The following is a 13,806-nucleotide window of genomic DNA, read 5'->3' as shown; positions in this document are numbered from 1 at the left end:
CCCATCATTGCTGCCTCCCAATCCCTGGTATGGCCCAAGTCTGGCACTTGCTGAAGTTGGTCAAGTGCATACCCATTAATGAGATCATGACCTCCACGACGGCTTGGGTTGCTTACCTCTCCATTACTCTGGGATCAGTTTTGGGTTCAGCACCTGCATGGGGTGGTGCTTAAAGATATTTTTTTAACAGATAGATGGATGGATGGATGGATGGACGGATGGATGGATGGATGGACAGACAGACGAATGAGTGCATGAATCTGAAACTTTTTACCCCTGTGGTTAAGTACTTGGGCTCTGACATCAGACCGACCTTGGCTCCACAGTGCGACTTTGTTCAGGTTACCTAACCTCTGTGACTCAGTTTCCTCATCTATAAACCTATGCTAATAATAGTATGAATCACAGAGTCGAAGTTGTCGCAAACATGCAAGTGCCTGGCCTGGGACCTGTGCGGCGATTGCCCGATAAACATTAGTTCTTGTTATTCTTACTGCACAGCTTCAGGGGAAGGAGAATCCGCCCGATGCTGACGCGAAGCTTCTCAGGACTTGGGAGTGACCGCTGGGGCTGGTGGTTCTGGATTACTCCTGCATCCCGCTTCCCCCTTCTTAGAACCCATGAAAATCCTCTGACACCGCTCAGACAGCGGAGGCAATTGCATTATTTTGAGCACCCAGCTTTTCTATTTACAGGCTAATCGCCCCAGTGGTGTGGTCCATCAGCAAAGCCAGCCAGGGCGCTTGTCAGGAGAGGCAGACATGCTCACAGTCCTTCGGCGTCCGTGTCTCATCAGCTCTCCAAGCCAGGCTGTCTCATTGAAATGATGAGAGGCAGAAGCGCTCTGCCCCCACAGTAACCGGCTCGAGCGCTTCTCCCCACCACTGTGCCATCTCCCCACCTGTAAGCTCGAAATGACAGCCTACCTGTCGGGAACCTCACCTCCCTTCCCCAGGCCTTCTCCTCCTCTTCCTCCCCTAACCTGGGGTACCTGTATCCCTTACCAGGCTTTTATCACTCACTAAGTTTTTGTTCACGATCTTAAAAACGCTTGTCTTCCTTGGTGCCCGTGCACGGGGGAGGGACGAGGGGGGTGGGAGGGACGTCCTTCTCATTTATGGATTTCCATTAAGTGCCAAGCAGAGTGCAAGAGGCTTCACACACAAGATTATCCCTATCTTACAGATAAGGAAATCAGGCTCGTGGAGATTCAGATACTCGCCCAAGGTCATACAGTTAGAAAACAACATAATTGGGATCAGAACCTAGATTGTCTGATTCCACAACTCCTTAAGCACAGAAGTCTCAAATCACCCTAGGGGTTTCCAACAGCCACAGCCTGCAAGCCCGGGGTCTGTTTATTGACCTTAGCTGTGGACAAAGGCCATCTTTCACAATGGACAAACGCAGGCAAAGGCTTTACCCTAGGCTGAGCACACAGTGCGGGCTTCACCAGTGATGTGAGCACCAGTTGTGCTCTTTGTGCACGTATATTTCCAGTGGTGACACTGGCCTGGGTCCTCTGAGTGCAGCTCTGGCCCCACCAGCTCCCCGGGCACAGGCTGCCTCCCCACCCTGTGCAGAGTGGTCCCAGCACTTGGAATGCTGAGCTCATTCACCAGACAGGTACAATTTCCCACCTCTCACTCTCTGATACTTTTCTGAGTAATCAGTCATAAAACTGTTTCCAAATCAACACAGATTTAGCTCTGGCCTCCCCTCTTCTGATTCTAACAATATCCTAGTTATCTCTATGGTGGGTCAACTCCTCCAGGCTCGGGCCTCCCTATATCTCTATCTCTCCCTCTAAATGCCCTGCTAACCCAGAGTTTGGGTTTCACCCAGCATGACCCTCTTGCCCCTGGCCATGGCCTATTCTGGGCGTGGTCTCTTTCTCAGGATGTCTTTCTGCTCTGCCTTCAATCACAGTTGAGGGCCCTAGGTCAGGCAAGCCTCTTCTTTCCTGCTACCTCTTCTTGGGATTCATCCAATATGCTGAGCTTTCTAGTAATTAATGTTTTGGGTTAAGGAGGCCATAAGTCTCCTCTGCATCAAGTCCCTAAAGACGTAGAGAGAAAGAAATTTGGGAGGGCAAAGGTCAGAGCGAATCCACTCAAGGAAAAAGCTTGGGGATATAACTTAGGGTTGAGATGATAATTTCTTGGTAAATTCTCAGAACTATATTCCCCACCCCCACTAAATTCCAGTCTTTGTAAGAGCAGAGAAGGAAAACGGGATTAACTGACCACCTACTACTGTGTGTCAGGCACTGTACTTAGTGCATTACTGCAACCTTGCCAGATGGGTATTGTCATCCCCAATGTACAGAGGAGAAAACTGAGGCTCAGAGAGTTTGGACAAGTTGTTGTCTGCAGCGCAGACCCCGGAAGTGAACCCAATGCTGGACACCCATCCACTGAACCCAACTATCTCTGTGTGTCCCTCTCTAGAATCTTCCGAGGGACATGTGTGTGGGGGTGGGGAGGGGAAGGGGTTGAAAGGGAAGGAAAGGAGCAAGCTCCTTTTGAGCTCCAGTTTGAGCTCTACGTCTTTGGCCTATAATAAGTTAGAGGTAGTCACTGCCCCCCTCCCCTCCCAGGACTGGAAGCTGAGGGGGGACGGTGGAGCAGGAGGGGGTGACAGCAGCAGAAACCCAGGAAGCCGCTGGCGCTGGAAGGAGCCAGCCTGTGAGGGCCTCAGTGTAATTTCCCCTTGGTGTAATTTCCCTGTAAGGCCTTGTGACCCAGCAGCCATGGGGGGGAGGGGTATCCTGGCATATCAGCAGTCACACGATCAAAGAACAAGTAGGAATTAATATCCCTGAGGTGGTCCGGAGCCTCTGATACCAGCAGAAAATTACAGGCCATGAGGCAGGAGCATTACAGAATGAATGGGAGGGGACAAGAGATTTCCGTGGCTAATCCTGTTAACGAGACAATTTCTTATCAAACTCATTATGTTTGTGAAAGGAGGGAGCAGGAGGGGGAAGAGGAGGTGGGGCCGGGGGAGGGCGGTGGGGGGCTAGCCCTGGAGAAGGAGGGAGAGAGTCTGGGGAGGTGTGGCACCAGAGCCCACGGGCCAGGGAGGCAGCCAGGAGACCAGCAGACGTCTTGGAGGAATCACACCTGCGCTGGTCTGTCTCTGCTCCCTGCAAAAAGGGGACACAGAGGTAAAAACTCTCCCCTTGGAGCTAACTCCTGGCTGAGCGGCAGGGAGCATCCTCCCTGTCCTGTCCAGCTGTCAGAACCTTCAGGTGCCTGGAAGAGAAGCAGGATCCCTCTTCCGCCCTCCTCCTTTGACCAAACCCCCATCTGAGACCATCTCGCTTGGATCTACAAGGACCGTCCCCAGTCTACACGGATGGACAGTTGCTGAAGAGGCAGAAAGCACCCCGGTGTCCACAAAGCACTTTCCTGTCCAGGCTCTGACTGAATCCTCCCAGCCCTGCTTTCCTGTTAGCTGGACAGGGAGGCAATTACAGAGTGAGCGGGTCAGAGGGCCTGTCCTGGAACTTACCAGCTGAGCATTTTGGGCAAATCACTTAACCTCTCTGAGCCATAACAGTCTCCTCTTGAAAACAGGTGAAATAAACCCTGCCCTACCTACTTCCCAGGGTCCTTGGGAGATTAGAGAGGAAAGAAATATGCAAGAGGCCCTCCTCATGCATGAAACACTGACAGTTTTCCCAAGAGGACGCAACAGGTGACATGTCTTGTTGGAGGTAACAGGGTGGACAGGGCAAGCTTTAGCTTCAAATCCAGGAGGCGTTTCAACTGCCAGGATGTCACCCCATTGCCTCGGGGTGGACGAGGCTGTCCCAGGGAATCTGATTAGCACACACCTGAGTGTCTGTGTATTAAGGGCCCACAATGCACTCGGGATTCTCCCAGGCCAGTCTGGGAAACTGCTAAGGTCAAGGACAAAGTCCTGATCCTCCAGTCGGGGAGAAGCCACATCCACAGAGCAACAGGAGTTCAAGTCGGGGTGCTGCCCCTACCCTCCTCAAACGCTGCAGTGCGGAGATGAAGGGGAGGGACAAGGGCAAAGACCACTGGGCTGGCACCAGGAGAGAGGGCTCCACCAGGGGTTCGGGACTCTCTGCAGGCCTGAAAGGATGTGTGGGGTCTGGACGCATACAGGAGAAGTCAGATGCGTATTCAGCACCCGTTTGTGGAGCGCTGGGTACATATCGGGGGCTCTGCTAAACGAGGGACATACGCCAAGGTGCTTAAAACGCGCCCGTGGTCCAGTCTGGCTTTTCAGCGTGAGCCGGTGAGTATGCGGACGGATGAAACCGTCGTGCACTGCGGCGGAGAATGTAAAATGGCGCTGCCCTATGGAAACCAGGATGGCGGTTCCTCAAAAATAAAAAACAGCCCCACCCGATGACCCAGAGGTTCCATTTCAGGGTTCAGACCCCAAAGAGCTGAACGCGGGGACTCTCCAGTGTATCTGTACACCCAGGTTCCCAGCAGCACGGTTCACGAGAACCAAAAAGTGCAAGAAAGCCTGGAATCCGCCGGCAGATGAGTGGATTAACACAACGGGGTCTCCTCATACAACGGAATAGTATTCAGCCTAAAAAAGGAAGCAAATTCTGTCACCCGCTCCAGCACGGATCATCCTTGAGAACGTGAGGCTGAATGACAGATGCCAGTCACGGGAGCACAAATATGGTCTGATTCCACCAGAGAGGCCGTACCTAGAGTCATCAGCTTCACAGAGACAGGCAGAGACCGGCTGGGCAGGAAGGGAAAGGGGCTGCTTTCTGAGCCGCCGGGGCAGGCCTGCATCGCCTGCTCCCAGACACCCTCTCCTGTTTGGCCAAGTCCTGGCTGATGACCTTTATTACATGCAGCCGAATGCCACCCTCAGAGAGCTAAGGAGGACACTGGGGGCCATGGGCGGTCCAGGTGGTCCAGAGGCAAGGGCTGGGTGGGGGAGGCTTTGAATGCCGGGGGAGGAGGTGGGTAGCATCTGATAAGCTGTGCCGGGCCACTGAAGGTTTCTGGAGGCTAGCATGCAGGACAGGACAAGTGCTGTAGGACGATGAGCAGGGCAGGGAGGGAAGCAAGGAGGGAGAGAGGGAGGGAGAACCAGACTTCTTCCTTTCCAGGATCAGTGTCATTAAGCCATGGGCCGCCCAGTTTCCCTCATCCTCCCACGTGGCCTTACCAGGGGGTCCAAGAGGGAGTAGGTGGAAGGGACTTGAAGGAAAGTTGGCGACAAAGACATATCCTGTCAACATGCCCTGGTTGGGATCCCCCCTGACTCCAGGGCACCAGGACTGGGGACCCTGACTCCCGCTGCAGCCACATGTCTCTGTGGTCCGCATGAATGCTGGGAGCCAAAGAGACAGGTGCAGCCGAGTCCTCCGCTCCCGAGTGAAGGTCAAGGGCCTTGAGAAGTCAGCTTGTCCAGCACTGGCGAAGGGTTGGCATCCTTTCATAGCTAGAGCTTAATAGCCTGTATGCCTATGCCTACATCTTTTTTTTTTTTTTTAAAGATATTATTTATTTATTTGACAGACAGAGATCACAAGTAGGCAGAGAGGCAGGCAGAGAGAGCGGAGCAGAGAGCCCAATGCGGGGCTCGATCCCAGGACCCTGGGATCATGACCTCAGTGGCTTTAACCCACTGAGCCACCCAGGCGCCCCATGCCTACATCTTCTTAGGCATTGTGCCTAATGATCCATTTTAGTTGGGTTAAGTTGGTCAAGTGGGGATGACGGTGCTGGTTAAAGAGATGGGGTGTTGGCGTCTCCCCAGTGAGAGGGGAGCAATGCCCTTCCCGGAGGCAATGCAGGGAAAGGCCAGTCCAGACGGGGCCCCACGGGCTAGGAGCTGGACTAGATATTGGATGAAGGGTCTTTAAAATGGGCACAGGTTTCTTCTGAGCTCTTTGTGAAGATGCTGAAGAACTGAAAATGTCCCCTAGATCCTCTCATGAGAGTCGGGTGTCATGGATCGGAGGTCAAGCGAGCTGAGACTTGGGGAAGGAGGTGCCAGGCAGAGTTTGGCAGAAGAGGCCATGACAAGATAGAAGGTGACTTCCCCCACTCCCCGCCCCGGGGAAGTGCTTAGTGTCAGCTCCGGGGCTCAGGCACCCCCTAGAACAGACGCAGACCTCCAAATGTCCTTCCAGAAAACCACTGGCCTGCTCCCCCCTGCCTTCTGGATATCTGTGGAGCACAGCGCTGGCTCAGGGTCCCCATCCTGGGGGAACCAGGCCCCTCCAGGTCAGCCGGACCCACTCCTGCCCCCCCACCTGGAGGTACTTGGCATTAGCAAGGGGCCAAGGCCACAGTGGGGACTAGTGGGGTGTGGCTGTGGCTTCCCTGGAGCCCCAGTGGGATCTCTCACAGCCCAGGCCTTCTCCCGCTTTTCCACGGAGCAGAAAACAAGGGAGAGCCCCAGGCACCAGCAAAGCATTTCACTGTGTACAATTTGCATTTTCTTTTTCCATCTTGAGTGGCCCTGGCTTTGAGCAACCAAAAAGAAAAACAGTGGCTAGAGTCAGAGAAAGTGCTTATCAGCTCAGTTTGGGCCGCAAAGTGGTGGTGGTGGTGGTAGCGGTGGCGGTGGCGGTGGCGGTGCAGGGGTGGGGCAGCACTGCTCTGAGATGGGGGGACAGCAGGGAAAGGGAACGAACCCCGCAGAGAAAGTTGGGAAGGGTGTTCTGGGCCAAAACCTTATAGGCATATGGCAGTGGTTCTGAAGTGGGGGTGATTTTGACCCCCAGAAAGACACGTGGAAGTGTCTGAGACACTTGGATGTCACAGCTGGGTCGGGGGGGGGGCCACCGCTGGCATCCACTGGGGAGAGGGCAGAGCTGCCACTAAACAGCACCCCCCCACAGGCACATCAGGTCCCAAATAACAGTAGGGCTGAGGCAGAGAAACCCTGATAGGGGAGAATTCGAGGAAAGAAGAGAAGAGCTGTAACGGCCGGGCTGGGCATCAGATCTAACCAGTGTGTCTGCCAGGAATGGGGCAGAGCTGGGGGCCACGAAGCAGGAAGAGGAGCAGTGGCTGTCTGTACGAGGCCAGGCTGAGGGGCTGCTGCAGACCCCACAGCACCCCGGGGAATGGCGCGGCAATGAGGAGGTGCTGGTCAGAGGGCAGGCACCAGGCTGGAGGAAGGGGGCAGAGAGCTCCACAGTGGACAGAGAGAAGGGGGAACACAGGAAGACCCCAGGCAAGGACAAAAGTCATGAGAGAGGCGCTTTCGGGTGCAGAGCTGTGCAGGCTGGTCGGGGTGTCAGGCCCAGGTGAGAAGAGAGATGGGACCTGGGGGGTGGGGCAGGAGCCCCCCAAAAAAGGCCTTCCAGGGAAGCTCCAGCCTGCAGGCAGAGCTCCTTGGGTGAGTTTTGGGAAGGGTGGGGGGTAGGATGGTGTGTGGTGGGGACCCCAGAGAAGGTAGACTTCTTCTTTGGAAGGGAGGAGGGATCCCTCTGACCAGGGACATGCTGAAGGAATCAAGGGCTGGAAAAGATGACGATGGTCACGGATAATGGCAAACACAGCTGCCAGCGAGGCATTTTTAATGTAGTATCTCATTTAATCAGCATAGTAGCTCCACACAGAACACCACTAAGCCCAGAGGGGTGATGTTGCAAGCTTCTGCAAACAGCCCCGTGGCCACCGCAGTCCCTTTCCCCACTGTCAAATCCTCATCGTGCCGTCAATAGAAGCGCTTTCAAATCCAGCTTCTCATGGACAAGCACACTGTCCCATGAAGTGGGCCAAGCGGACAGCAATCATCCTATTTTACACCCAAAAAAATAGAGCACACCCAGCTCCTTAGTGGGAAAGCCAGAACCAGAACCCCACCTATCGACAACTACCAAGGCTCTTTCTAGAACCTTCTAGAACTTGGAGAAGGCAACCCACTCTGTATAACCTGCCGGGGGCATCTCGCCATTTCCTGTTAGACTGGGGAGAGGTCCCATGGGCTCAGAAAATCCTGCTCAGCATCCCTGTTTCCACGGCAAGGGCTTTCCTCCAGGTCACATGGGCACCCCTTCTCCCCTCCTGCCCATTCCCTCTGAGGCTTTACTTATTGTGGTAAAATTCATCTTCATTTACTAAAAGATTCATGAGGTGGTGGCAGGGAAAGCTTAACAAAGCTTCAACTCCTCAGTCCTGGTTGGCCCAGTCCAGGGGCTGTCCTGATGTTTGGGCTGCAGGGACAAAGATGGTGGTGGGCACTAGGCCCCTTGGCACAGCCACTGTCCAGCAGAGGAACGGGAAAGGTGCCCCTGCAGGGGCAGCCCCTCCCAGACCAGGGCACAGGGCTCACTGGTGAACACAGCTCTTGGCCAGGCTGTGTGGGGACTGCAGGGGTACTCGCCTCCTTCCTCTCATCAGAACTTGTGAGGTGGGCATAAGGCCTCTCCCTGGACACCCTCAGATCCCTCCCTAACAGGCAGTGAGCAGTGAGCCCATGGCCCAGGACAGTGGGCACAGGGCTATGAGTCAGGAGACCTATGTTCTAACCGATTCAGTGCAGTGATCCTGGCTCCCTGGCTTTCCCTCTCCTCTCCTCCACTTTGGTTTTGTTGTGCAACGTAGGAGTTCGTGCCGGATGACTCTGCAGACCTCGCCCAGTTAGAGCACTCTGTGATTCCGCCATTCCTTCTTTTAAAACCCTGTGGTGGACAATGCTGCTGTTGATAGAAACTCCTGTCTGTAATTCTGTGGAGCTTTTCATGATAAGGCTACTGCCCATTTCTCCAGCCATGTCTCCTGCCGGCCCCTGCCCTGCACCTTACTCCACCTGCCCACTAGAAGCTCCTCCTGACTCTCTCTCCCTTTCGACTGGGCCTTTGCACATGCGGTTCTCCTGCCTCTGCTGGTCTGGGTCTCTGTTCCCTACCCCCACCCACCTCCTCCCCTCAAGTCTCCTCTGCAGGTTATAGTTCAGCTTTCACTTTTACCACAAACCCGTCCAGGACCATCGGGTTGGGTTGGACACTGTGGCATGTGCCCTCAGAGCACCTGGCTCACTGCCTATGTCCACCCTGCAATTTCCCGTTACAGGTGCACTGCCCTATAGGGAATGAAGCCATGTCTGTTCTGACCTTGGATGCATCCCTAGTGCCTTGCATGGTGTCACGTGGCAGATATGGAATGAATAAATGATTGCGAGGGGGCAGGAGCGAGCCAGGAGAGAGGGTGAGGAGGCAGTTAGTGTGGCCTCACAGCCTCTGCTAGAGGCCTAGATCTGAGGGAGAACAGGGTGTCACAGACCGCTGAGGCTGAGCTACTTCCCATCAGTAGCTCTGGCTCTGAGAGGCAGGCTGTCTGGGGTCTGACTCAGCACCAAAGACCACTACCAGGGGTATGGAAGTGGCCCTCTAAGATGCTGTCCTGCCATGCAGGGCCTGAGGAACCCAAGCTTCCATCAGTAACACATCATGGCTCCCAAGGCGGCCCCCTGCAGCCCACATATGCTCAGCACCAAGGACAGCTCCCAGAGTGCATCACAGCCTCTTTCCCCTTGTGCCAGGCTGGGGTTTCTCACCAGGGCGTGTGGACCAACCCCCATGAAAATGCCACTTCTTCTGTGTGCCTCCCAGATCCCCTCAGAAGCATTCCTTCTTCTGAGCTCCCACGGCATGTGATCTGTGTTGAACACCATTTTCTGAGTTCCAACAAAATGTTGAGATGAGGGTCTGCTTGACTGGGGGGGGCGAGTCTTCGAGGGCCAAGGTCAAGGAAGGATGAGTGAATGGGAATCTGGCAGACCTGGGCTTGAATGTGTGGGTGGAACATGGCCAACAAGCCAAGGATGGGTCTGCAGGCTTGAGGCTTATCAGGATCCTCCCAACATCAAAAGGAGATGCATAGGAGCTTCCAGGCGCCCTGGTGGGGAGCAGCAAGGGGAGGGGTTACCCCCCCTCAGTAGGCTTCCAAAGTTGGCCAAACAGGTCTGTGTGGGGAAAAGGTGTCTATTAACCATCACGTCTGCAAGATGGAAAAGAGTCTTCTGGTCTTAAAGCTTCAGAGGCCTGACTCACACTCCTTCCTAGAAACGTACCTGAGGATGGTGACTTCTACCTGTCCCCATCATGCTGAACTTACAATGAAATGGTATCAGCCCCTAGCCTTCCCCAAGACAACCCACATGTAAATGAACCTCTGCTAAGAGAACCCACGTGGAAGCCTAGAAACATCTCTACCGTGTTCAAAAATACCTTGTTCTTTGAGTACTCTGAGAAGGCCATTACTTGGTATAATTATTTTGTCGACCCAAGAACATATGTCTCTTGAGGCCAGTAAGATGCTTCTCTGCTCCAGATCCCGTCTCAGTCAAGGGGCCTACCAGGCCCAGCAGTATTTCCATTACAGCAGTGTTGACTTCCAAGCTGGGCACATTCCTGCCTCAGGCCTATGCCACGGCTGTTCCCCTGCCCGGGAAGCTCTTCCCCAAGAGGTATTCACTCCCTTCTCACCTCCTTCAAGTCCTAGCTCAAATCCCACCTTCTGGGTGAGGTTACCCTGTGACTGCTCTGCTGCTTGTCCTCCCTCCTCCCCACGCCTTTGCCTAATCTGCCTTCTCTTAGCTCAGGAGCCCAGGACTATATACACAGCATCTATTTATTTCTTATGTTGATAGTCTCCTCCTACTCGAATGTATGCCCCACGAGGGTAGGGATCTCTATTATAGTCACTGATCTATCCTAAAATCTTGGATCAGAATCTATCATATTGAAGGGGCTCAGTATGTATGAAACGAAATTGCTCCCTCATGCCCACATCCCCCATGGTCAGGCCCACGATTTCACCTTCCTCGTGGTCCTCAGGCCTTCTTCCCTTGCCCTCTGCACTGGCCGGCTGTGGGCTGCTCCTATCTCTGAGCCGAAAGGCCCATCCCCACTGGGGATGACAGATGCACAACCAGGCACAATGACTCAGAGCTGGGCAGCTGGAAGCTTGAGTTGGAGTGTGGCCAAGCTGGGGACAGTGCAGACCCTGTCCCCTGGGTGTCCCAAAACTGTGGGAAAGCAGGTGCATTCTGTGAGAAGAGCAGGCATCTCTTGGAGAATGGCCTCATCCCCCTCACTGTCACTTTTATGACAGAGTCAGGGTCTGAGGACGGAGGACCTGACCTGGCTCTTGGAGCTTACGCTAATGACAACATTTTTGAGTCCTTACTGTAGGTCAGGCTCTTCGAGTACATGGCCTCATTTCATCCTCCCCCCAAATCCTCCTGGGTACTTGTGAGTATCACCATCATCTCTCTGTTTTACAGATGAGGGACTCCAGGCCTCTAGAGTCACTGGTGCAAATGTCGACAGCTGGGGAAGCAAAGGAGTCTGAAGTCAGGTTCCCCTCCATCCCCGCTCACACAGCACAGAGACAGAACAGGAGTCCAGGTCCCTCTGTCCCCATGCTACACCCCTTCTATTACACCAAGCTACCATCCCTAGTTTATCCTGTCCTAATTTTGCTAAGGGGAAGGTTAGGAAGGCTTCACAGAGACGGTGACATTTGAACTGGGTCTTTGTGGTCCAGACAATGCTTTTGGCCAGGTTCTCCTTTCCTGGGGGCTAAAAGTAAAACTCCATTTCCCGGTAGCCAGGGGGCATGTCTGACTGACCAATGGGATGTGGGCAGGAATGATGCACCCAGTCTGGACTGGGCTCCTAAGATCTGCATGTGCCTTCCTACTCCCTTCCTTTTCTCTGCTTGCTGGCCACATACGGAACCCCATGAAGGGCTCCGAAACCCCACGAGAAGGAGAGCTCTGCTGGCATCTGACTCAAGGGATGTGGCTTGTGAAAGAAACTTGTAAGGTGCTAACTCATTGAGATTTGGGAGCTGTTCATTACGGCAGATTTATTACCGTTAATACAGTCTCGGAGGGTGAGGGCATGTTTGCAAGGCATGGAAAGCAGGGAAGGACTTTCTGAGAACACTTTGGCCAAACTTGCAGAATGTGATGGAGGAATCTCAACTTCCAGACCCTATGGAAGTTTGGTGGGAGAAGAGCGTGGCGGGCCAGTTGGTGAAAGCCTTGAGTGCTGTCCTGGAGATGATGGGGGTGCCTCTGGCGTTTTATGCTGAAGACCCACACATTTAACATGAATTTTTATCTAATGCTGTGTTTCCTCAGGATCTTTCCAAGGAATTCTTGCCCGGAAAGCTGTTCATGGCAAATGTGGTTGTGCTTGCCTTTGGAGAGCACACATGAACCCATTGTTCCCTTTCTATGCCTTTGCTGGTTTCCTTTCTTCTTAGCACCCACCACTATTTGAAGCTCTCTTGTTTATTTACAGATGTATTTTCTATTGCCCCTGACACAAGACTATAAACCCATGAGAGCATAAAAGTAGTCTTACTCACAACCTTTTCCCAGTCGCTAGATGAGGACCAGGCACCTCATAGGTGCTCCATACATTTTGGGTGACTGAGCAATTAAAGGCTCTGAGAAGTCCTGCAGTAAAGGAACTGGTTTACTGTGTGTGCAAGACCTATTAATATTCCTCTTGACTATCGCACATTGTAAATGGTGTTCCAGTGGCCAGTGGCAGATGGCGGAGCTCTTTGCTACTGTGCCTACCTACTCCAGGGGCCACTGAGGGCCATGACCCTTCATGGTGGTGGGGTGGGGAGGCTCAGCTAAAACACAAGGAAGTTTCTGGCCATGACAGCTGGAACCTGGTACTGAGGCTGGAGCCTGGCTCCCTGGAGAGCACAAAGCAGGATCAGGTCTCCTGCTCCCCACCAGCCTGGCATCACGCCAGCTGCAAGGCCAGCTTTCCACACATGGCAGCTGAGGGCAGAGGCTAAGCTTTAAGGATTAATACTGGCCTTGTGCAGAACCCAGCTCCTGTGGCAAGTGATCTGCCACTGGGCACCAGGAGCCACGGACAGATGAGGTACTGAAATCCAAGTCTCATTACAGAGGAGCAGCAGGATCTGGAGAACTGAGCCCTGGTGGGGAAGGTATGGGGACAGAACTCTGGAGGACCCACAGCTGGGCAGAGCTCTCTTTGCTCTGGCACAAATCATTGTGGAGGCTGAGAGAGACCTCTGGGTGGGGAACAGAGGACTTGAGAGCAGGAGAGGACCTGGGAGATCACCCTTGTCACTGTAGTCATTGCTACCATTTATTGAATAACCATCAAATGCAGACACGGACAGTGACCCTTCAACAACCCTAGAGGTGGGTATTATTGGCCACACTTCACGGATGAGAACATTGAAGCTCAGAGAGAAAGAGAGAGAGAGAGAGAGAGAGAGGTTAACTGATTGATTGATTTTCTCAAGATCTTGGAGTTATGTGGGTGGTCAGGCTTTGGATTCCCAGCTCAGTGCTCTTTCCTCCACTCTCTGGGGCCTCTCTAGAGCCCTAGCCTCTATCATCCGGTGAGGCCATGACTCCAGGCAGTCCTAGGGGAAGGCTTGGCTCTGGGACTTAAGTTTCTCTGCCTCCTGCTCAGAGCGGCTATTTGAGAGGAAAGTCCCCGCCCCTTGCTCTCCGCACCTACAGATGTGTACTCTGGCCTTCCTCTTCAAATTACAAACAGTTCTCACAAGGCTCTAGTTTTCCCAAGGGCATCCGGCTGTGGCCTCGCTGGATTCCCAGCCTGGTCTTGGGAGGTGAGGGGAGGGCAGCTGAGCAGTGGGTGGGGCTTGTCCCAGGTCCCCCAGCTGGCAGTGGGGAAGGCTTAAGGAGGCGTTAGGACTCCTGACTATGGATCTGGCATTTCAGGGTCATTATCATTAATGTGGATTCGCCCCAGTGGAATGCATTCCTGGGCCAAGCTTTAGCCTCTACTCCAACCTCCTATTCTTC

General features: G+C 53.7%; 1 protein-coding gene across 1 annotated transcript in view; it reads right to left on the bottom strand.

Moving 5' to 3' along the window:
• DSCAML1 (DS cell adhesion molecule like 1) overlaps nt 1–13,806 on the bottom strand; it is a 337,942-nt gene that overhangs the window by 117,545 nt on the left and 206,591 nt on the right. The window lies entirely within an intron of this gene.

This window comes from Mustela nigripes, chromosome 1 (genome assembly GCF_022355385.1).
Source record: "Mustela nigripes isolate SB6536 chromosome 1, MUSNIG.SB6536, whole genome shotgun sequence".
In the NCBI taxonomy this organism is placed as follows: Eukaryota; Metazoa; Chordata; class Mammalia; order Carnivora; family Mustelidae; genus Mustela; species Mustela nigripes.
Note: the sequence above shows the minus strand (reverse complement) of the source record. Positions and strands in the feature narration are given on the sequence as shown.